Source organism: Amblyomma mixtum, chromosome 5 (assembly GCF_055824585.1).
Source record: "Amblyomma mixtum isolate Tamu chromosome 5, ASM5582458v1, whole genome shotgun sequence".
Classification (NCBI taxonomy): domain Eukaryota; kingdom Metazoa; phylum Arthropoda; class Arachnida; order Ixodida; family Ixodidae; genus Amblyomma; species Amblyomma mixtum.
The window spans coordinates 71,179,485-71,187,625 of record NC_143016.1 but is presented as its reverse complement, the minus strand read 5'-3'; positions in this window follow the sequence as shown (position 1 = coordinate 71,187,625).

The window sequence follows — 8,141 nt, the reverse complement described above, 5'->3', positions numbered from 1 at the left end:
ACTCCAGATTTTGCAATCTCATCAAAGTTGTTTCGGAAAGAATTCTTCCTAGATAACTGTCCTCGAATGCTGAAGCACCAATTATTTGTATAGCCCGCCCATCGAGCACAATGCCCTCGCATGCCGCGGCTTCAGTGTTGCTTTGATCGCGGTCAGAAGCCTGCTACTTAGCCGATCTGGTTTCGTCGAGACCGGTCCTTAATAGAACAGCATCTCAGCATCCTGTAAATCACACCCTAAATTCAGAGCAAAATGCTATATCCCTGCTGGGTACTAAGCTACTACTATTGGAGAAGCGCCTTACGTATTTGTGTTCGAACGGTTGGACATGCAGGCGCATTTTCTCCGCCGAAGAGTCATTTAACCTTGTCGATTGGGAACGCGCACCACTGAATTCCTTCCAACCAGTCATCCAACCTCAACTGCTTGCACATCCGACCTTATCTAACTTACCTTCTTACATATTTCAAACAATTTTTCCATCCAAGGAGGTAAGTTAGGTTTGGTTTGGTTTATGGGGTGTAACTTCCCAAAGCGACTCAGGCTATGAAAGACGCCGTAGTGACGGGCTCCGGAAATTTCGACCACCTGGGGTTCTTTAACGTGCACTGACATCCCTCAGTACATGGGCCTTGTGGGCAATTCCTCTGCGCGGGGACGCACAGGCAGTCACTCGAGGCAGGACTTTGTACAAAGGGTTTATTCTCACATCAGGGGGGCCGGTCGTCGTCGTGGCAGCTGGGTCAGGTGGTCCTTTCGCAGAGCTGGTCCAAGAGCGAGAGAGCGCGAGCCTCTCCGGTCTCGCCTTATAAAGGCTTTCTCCCAGCCTCGCTCCCCCCGCCCCCCCACTCGGGAAGAAGGGGTCCGAGGCTACCCGCGGTGAGCGGCGCGAGATTTGACTTGCCCGCGAGCAGACCCTACATCTCCCCCCCCCCCCCCCCCTCAAACGTCCGTCCCGGGGTCCGCCAGCAGGCGTTCGATGACCTCCGGGTCCGGGTCCATAGAGTCGTCGCAGGGGGGAGGGGTGCTCGCCGGGGGGTCGCTCACCGCTGGCTGGACGGGCTCCTCACGAGCCGCCCGGGGGAGCGAGGCGCCTGGCTCCGCTGGGGGCCCTGCCGGCAGCTCCCTCCAAAGCTCCTCGGCCGCCGGGGACAGCAGGTCTCTCTCCTCCAGGGTCAGGCCGCGGAAAGGCAGCGCCACTTCCTGGAGGTCACCGCCGCGAAGGGGCTGCGCCTGGTCCCGCCACCTGGACCGCGCGCAGTAAGAGATGGCCGCTCCGTTGGCGACCGTGGTCCAGGTGGCCACGTGCCGCAGGACCCTGGGCCGCTTGGGTTGCGGCTGCTCGGCGGCCGAAGCGCCGGCTGGGTGCTGAGGGGGGCCCTGCGCCTGGTCGTCACTGGCCCTCTTGTGTTGTCCTGCACCACTGGGAGGTTCTCTCCAGTGGTCAGGCGCGCGGTTAGACTGGCGGTGGGGGCCACCGCGGCCGTGGAACCTGCGCCACTCGCGCGGCTCCTGCCGCCAGCCGGGTGGCGCGCCTTGATGGCGGCCACCGTTCGACGGTGGTCTGCCTTGCCTTCTGGAGTCCGAGCCACGGGCGTCGGTCCGCTGGAGCTTCCTAGAAGACATACTGAGAGGGCGAGAGCACTGCGAGTGATAATTGATCGAGGGACACGGGTGCTACCTGGTCCTCAGGTTGTAGCGTCGGTTGCAAACCGCACCGCTACCTGCTCGTCCTCCCGGGGGTGAGATCGCCGCATCGCGCTGATTTTCCACCGCTTCGCAGCCATCGTCCTTGCGAAGGTGGAAAGCCTTCAAATCAGCGACATGCACCGGACCGGCGGTTTCGCCGTTTGTCAACAACCGCAACTGGTAGGTGAGCGGCGTAGTCCGTGCCGTAACTTCGTACGGCCCAGCCCACTTGTGCGCTAGCGACGCGGCGAAACCGCGCGCTGCGTTACTAAGTGGGTGCGTTCTCTTGAGTACTAAGTCGCCCGTGTTGAAAACGACGTGACGGCGACCTTTGTTGTACTGATCCGCCTGCTCCATGCGCGCCACATCGAGGTTTTCGCGGGCTGCTCGCTGCGCTGCCTCCAGGCGCTCCCGGAGCCTTGCCGCGTACTGCGAAAGCGGAGGGGGCGCAGGCCCCGCCGCGTCGAGTAGGGCATTCTCTAGCGGAAAAGCGATCTCTCTCCCAAAATTTAAGTAAGCGGGTGTAATACCCACTGACCTGTTCACGGTTGTCCTTGTAGCGAACGCCAGTTCGGACAGCCGCGCGTCCCAATCTCTGTGCTGCTCGGTCGTCGCGACCAGCATGCTCTTCAGATTTCGATTCACCCGCTCGGTTATGTTGCTCTGAGCGTGGTAGGGACTCGTTCTCCTGTGGCGGATTTGAAGCGCCCGACAGGAGTCTACAAAGACTTTGCTTGTGAAATACGAAGCATTGTCTGTAATCAGGTCGGAAGGGAAACCGAAACGAGTGAAAGTCTCCAACAGTTTTTCCCAAATTCGTTCCGACACAAGCTTCCTAAGGGGGAAAACCTCAACCCACTTGGAATAGTGGTCCGTTATTACCAGGATGAATTGGTTTCCGCGCGCGGACCGAGGGAGGGGTCCCATGATATCGCACGCGACCACTTGCCACGGGTAGTTGCTAACTACCGCCTTCATCATGCCAGCGGGCTTGCCCGCCCGAGGCTTGGCTACCTGGCATACCGGGCAGGTACGGGCGTATCCCAGCACATCCTTTCTCATGCCTGGCCAGGTCGCGACACGGCATAACTTGTCGTAAGTCTTACTGCCGCTGCCATGGCCTGCCAGCGCTGAGTCATGGAAGTACTGCAGGAACCGTTTCCGCAACCTTCTCGGGACCACGACTCGGAAAGGGGATGCTATCGCCTCTTCCTCGTCAAGTTGGGGGATGTAGCGGAGCAGCAAGCCATCATCGCCCAGCAGATACGCGTCGTACTTGCCCTCAGCGTTCCCGGTGCAAGCTGCGCTGCTCGCAAGCTCCTTCAGCACCCGCTGGCAAAGACCGTCTGCTTTCTGGGCCTCGATCAGCTCTTCTCTACTGACCGCTACTCCCCAAGACAGATTTCTTTCTGCCTCGCTCCTAGGCAGGCGAGCGGTCGCCGCCACGAGCTGCTGTGTTTCCCTTCCGTCACAGCACCGTGCGGGACCTTTGTCCGTCTCCTCTCTCTCCAAACCGGGCGCGACACTCCCGTCCGCCCTCTCCTCCTCTCCAACAGCGGTGACGCCGCTTTCTTCAAAGCTGGGCTGCGCCTCTGAAGCGCTTCCGCCAGCCCTGCATGGTGCGCGCGATAAAGCATCGGCCACCTTGTTCAAGCTGCCCCGGCGGTACTCGATGGCGTACGCGTAACGTTGCAACGTCAGCGCCCATCTCGCGAGTCTGCCTGCGGGGTTCTTGAGCCTCTTTAACCAAGACAATGCCTGATGATCTGTCTGCACGGTGAAGACCGCTCCGTCTAGGTACATGTCGAACTTCGACAATGCGAACATGATCGCCAGGCATTCTTTTTCGGTCACGGAGTAATTCCGCTCCGCCGATGTGAGCGTGCGACTAGCGAACGCGACAGGGCGCAGTTTGCCCTCGTGTTCCTGTAACAAAACAGCTCCAACACCGTAGTCACTAGCGTCTGTCTGCAAGACAAACTGCTTGTTCAGGTCGGGGAGGCGCAGACTAGCGGTATTCGCTATCGCGCGAGCCAAGGCAACAAATGCGTCACTCTGTTCCTTGCCCCAGACCCACTTCGAGCCTTTACGCAACAGCAGGTTCAGCGGCCTTGCAAGCTCCGAACAGCGCGGGATGAATTGCCTGTACAACGCAACCATCCCCAAAAACCTCTGCAAGCTTTTCACATCCATGGGGCAGGGGTAGTTCAGAATTGCCTGCAGTTTGTCATCATTTGGCTTCAGTGTGCCATCATCCACGACAAAGCCCAAGAGGTTCACTCTCTTCGATGCCAACTGCACTTTCTTTGGATTGATGGTTAGACCGGCACGTCTCATTCTATCGAGAACGGAATTCAGGTGAATGAGGTGCTCCTCGAACGACTGTGAGAATATCACAACGTCGTCGAGGTACGCCATGGCGTAGTTGAACCTTGCATCGCCCAGCACGATGTCCATCAGTCGCATGAACGTGCTCGGGGCGTTAGACAAACCAAACGGGAGTCGAGTAAATTCGAAGAGCCCGCGGTGGCAGGTGAATGCGGTTTTCTCAATGTCACCTTCGGCCACCTCAATCTGCAGGTACCCTCTGCTTGCATCTAGGACTGTGAAGAACCTCGCGTTCCCTAACGCGTACATCACAGCCTCGATCGACTGAAAAGGGTACGCAACCGTAGGCGTCAGTGAGTTGAGCTTACGATAATCAACACACAGCCTGACCGATCCATCTTTCTTCGGCGCTAGAACCACTGGGGACGCCCAGGGACTTTGTGAGGGTCTCACCGCACCGGTGTCAATCATCTCGTCAAGGGCACAGTCGAGAAGCTGCCTCTTATGCGCACTTAACGGCCTCGGCTTACACCTGAAAGGGCGCGTATCACCTGTCTGAATCTCGTGCTGAAGCAGGTCGGTTCTTCCCGGTTTCTCCGTGAATCAATCCGAAAACGGGAGTAAAGTTTCCGCGAGCCTTCGGCGCTGACTACTGGGTCCTGAGAAAGACGCAATAATCGCTTCTAACGGGCCACCGTCTCTCAGCATCTCGAGGGAGCTCACCTGCCTTTCTGTCGCACAGGTGTGGACACCCACCTTTTGTGGAGGACAGCCGGGCAAGGATGCGCTTTCGAAGGGAATGAGGGGGGCGAGCTGGCTGTAACGATAGCCATTCTCCCCCATGTCGAGCACAATGCCTTCGCTCGAGAGAAAATCCCTTCCCAGAATTACTGGTATCGACAAGCCAGGCAGATAGACGAAGCGATGTCTCCGCTTTCTGCCGTCAAAACGCATCGTAAGACGCACTGCTCCCTTTGCCTTTGCCGCCCCAGCTGCTAAGCTTAACGGGGTTTCGGCCGGTCTGACACGGATGTTACCTATCCGGCAGGCCTCGTACACCTCGTCACCGACCAGTGACAGCGTTGAGCCCGTGTCTACGAGTGCAGAGTAGCATCGACCCGCTAACTGCACTAGCATAAAAGGGCTTGAGCGCGGAACGACTCCCTGAGCTCTACAGGCGAGCGGGACAAAGGCCTCCCCGTCGCCGGCGCGGGAGTTCTTTTCCTGACTAGCGCCTTGACAACCATGAAATTCTCCCGCTGACGGTGAAAGGTCGGTGCTACCAGACATCACCGCCAGCGCCTGGCGTTTCCCTGCATACGCCTAGCTTGGCATTCGCGTGCCACGTGGCCGGGCTGGTTGCAATTCCAGCAAAGCCGGTCATTCACCCGCCGCGTGGACGGAGGACCCCTCGTTCCACGAAGCGGTTGGGGACGGCTCTCCCCTTTCTCCGCGCATTCCTTACGCTCGCTCGGCGCGTGACCTGTGAGACCGGCACGACGCCGCTGCTCGAATGCGTACGGGTCAAGCGCGCGAGGGACAACAGGGAGTTCCGCCTGCCTTTCCACGGCCATTACCTCGGCGCGCCGAGCCCTCATCGCGCATTCTCGGCCTCCATCCCATGCGCATCCCGGTTCCAGCGATTCGGCCGGCCTGGGGGGCGGCTGGTAGCGCAGTTCGGCGAGTAAATCCGCCTGCACGGTCTTGGCCTCCTGCGCTAGGGCCTCGAGGTTTGTAAAACTGCGGCCCCGCAGATACGGCTTGAAGCGTGGATGGCACTGCCTGATCACACGCGCAACCTGATCTCGGTCGGTTGCCGTCGGATCTGCCCTCTTGTACAGCTCTTGCATTGCGCGTACGTACTCGAGGAGGCTTTCCTCTGGGTGTTGGGTGCGCAACGCGAGCTCCTCCAGCATCCGGCGCTCATAATCAGGCGGCAAGAACTCGGCGCGGAAACGGTCTTTGAAGTCGTCCGCCAGCGACTGGAAAGTCGGCTGGCAGCGCCTCCATCGCGCCGCGCTCTCGACGAGTGCTACAGGCAGGACCTGCCCTAGTATTACGTCATCTGGGGCGCCCAGAGCCGTCTGGTAGTCCTCGAGTTGTTGTAAAAACTCGTGGACTGATTTCGCGTCCGTGTACCCGGAAAAGGAGGGGACCTCCATATTTATCCGCGGGCGCGATGCTGTCGCCGATGCTACCGATGCTGCGGCCTGGTTGGCGCCAGCCACCGAACCGAGCTGACGGGCTAATGCGGCAAACATCTCAGTCACCTGCCCCATTACGGCCGCCGCGTCGGCCGTCTCACTACCGGCTGCCCCGCCATCCAAAGCCGTGGCTGAAACATCCTTTCTGGGAGGCATAGTTCGCGCTAACTGTCCGGCCGCACCGGCTAACTGCTCATGGCAACAAGAACATTCACATACACAACAATCTATCTACAAACACGCGGAAATACACAACAGAAAACGCCCGAAAACTACATAAATAACACAAAACCCCTAACAAATTTACAACACTACACAAGTCGCTACCCCGCGAACATTCCGCCTGACCCGCTCCTTAACCCTATCGGTCCGGCGTGGCCCCGAACAAAGAGGGCCTGCCACGAGTCTGGCTGCACGTCCCAAAATCGGCAGAGAAATCGTCCACAAGGTGTTAATTAAAGCCGCACGTTGGGCGCCATTATTTGTGGGCAATTCCTCTGCGCGGGGACGCACAGGCAGTCACTCGAGGCAGGACTTTGTACAAAGGGTTTATTCTCACATCAGGGGGGCCGGTCGTCGTCGTGGCAGCTGGGTCAGGTGGTCCTTTCGCAGAGCTGGTCCAAGAGCGAGAGAGCGCGAGCCTCTCCGGTCTCGCCTTATAAAGCCTCGCTCCCCCCGCCCCCCCACTCGGGAAGAAGGGGTCCGAGGCTACCCGCGGTGAGCGGCGCGAGATTTGACTTGCCCGCGAGCAGACCCTACAGCCTCTAGAATTTCGCCTCCATAGAAATTCGATCCCGGCCGCGGCGGTAACACAGCTCCTCCAGTCTTCGATGTGTGTAACCCACTATTTGGCCTTCGTCGGTTTTTTTTGTTTGTTTTTTTTTTGGGGGGGGCAGAGCTGAGTTTCCTCAAAATTCGAATCTCCAGCTAAACTTCCATGTAAGTGTTATCATAGAGACATAAGCAGATATGTAAGCAAAAATGACCTGTGCTAATGAGTAGCAATGGAGCATCCCGCGGCTCCCGTTGACGTAGGAAGAGAATCGATTGAGCATTCGCAGCATTGAACGAAGGGCAACTGAATGTTGTCCACAGACTCATTGATGGCAGTTTCGTAACAGCTGGTTCGGCTTGAGCCCCGCTCCGGCTTGAGCCCCGCTCCACATGCGTAACGTTGCACCAATTTTCGGAACAATTGTTGCATTGACAAAACGGATTTACAGTATAGTGAACGACATAGTTATTTCGGTTTAGGACCTTGAACTTTGGCGCAAATTGCGAACGATTGAACAATTTTTACAAATTGTTGTTTTTCACAAGACCTGCAGGTGAGAGAGAGAGAGAGACTCTTTAATGAAATGCAGAGAATTTAGCCGGCGTTTAAAAATCGCTGGCATGCTACTCTGCGTAGGAAGGGGAATTTGGGAGATAAAGACAGAAGGAGAGCAGCGTGGAAGAGGTAAAAGAAAAAAAAACGAAGATAAAATGCGGCCATGAAATGGGTACTAAGGATGTAGGACGGCTGACTTGCTTTGGTTTGGGACCTACAAACCAAATTGATGGTCGATAAAGAGGTCGCATTTCTTGACAACACGTGATTTGTGCTTTGTTTTTTAGTGGCTTTGTTTGTTTTTGTTTTTTTTTTTTTTGTTTCTGGCTGTCTCGTGTTTTTTCGGTTAATCACAGTGTTCTGAAATCGCGTTGTAAGGTTTTAATCTTGACTCATGATGTAGTTCTTAGACTGTTGTTAGTCTGGGCATGTGCGCGAGTGACGTCAGGTCATGTGACTTTTTAACTATAAATGTCTGTTTTTTGTGAATAAAAAATAGTTGTGAGTCAGCGCTCGTCCGTGTGGTTTCCTTCATCTTTGTCTTGCGTCCCTTTCGCGCTGTTTTTTCCACCCAAAATGAACGTATACCA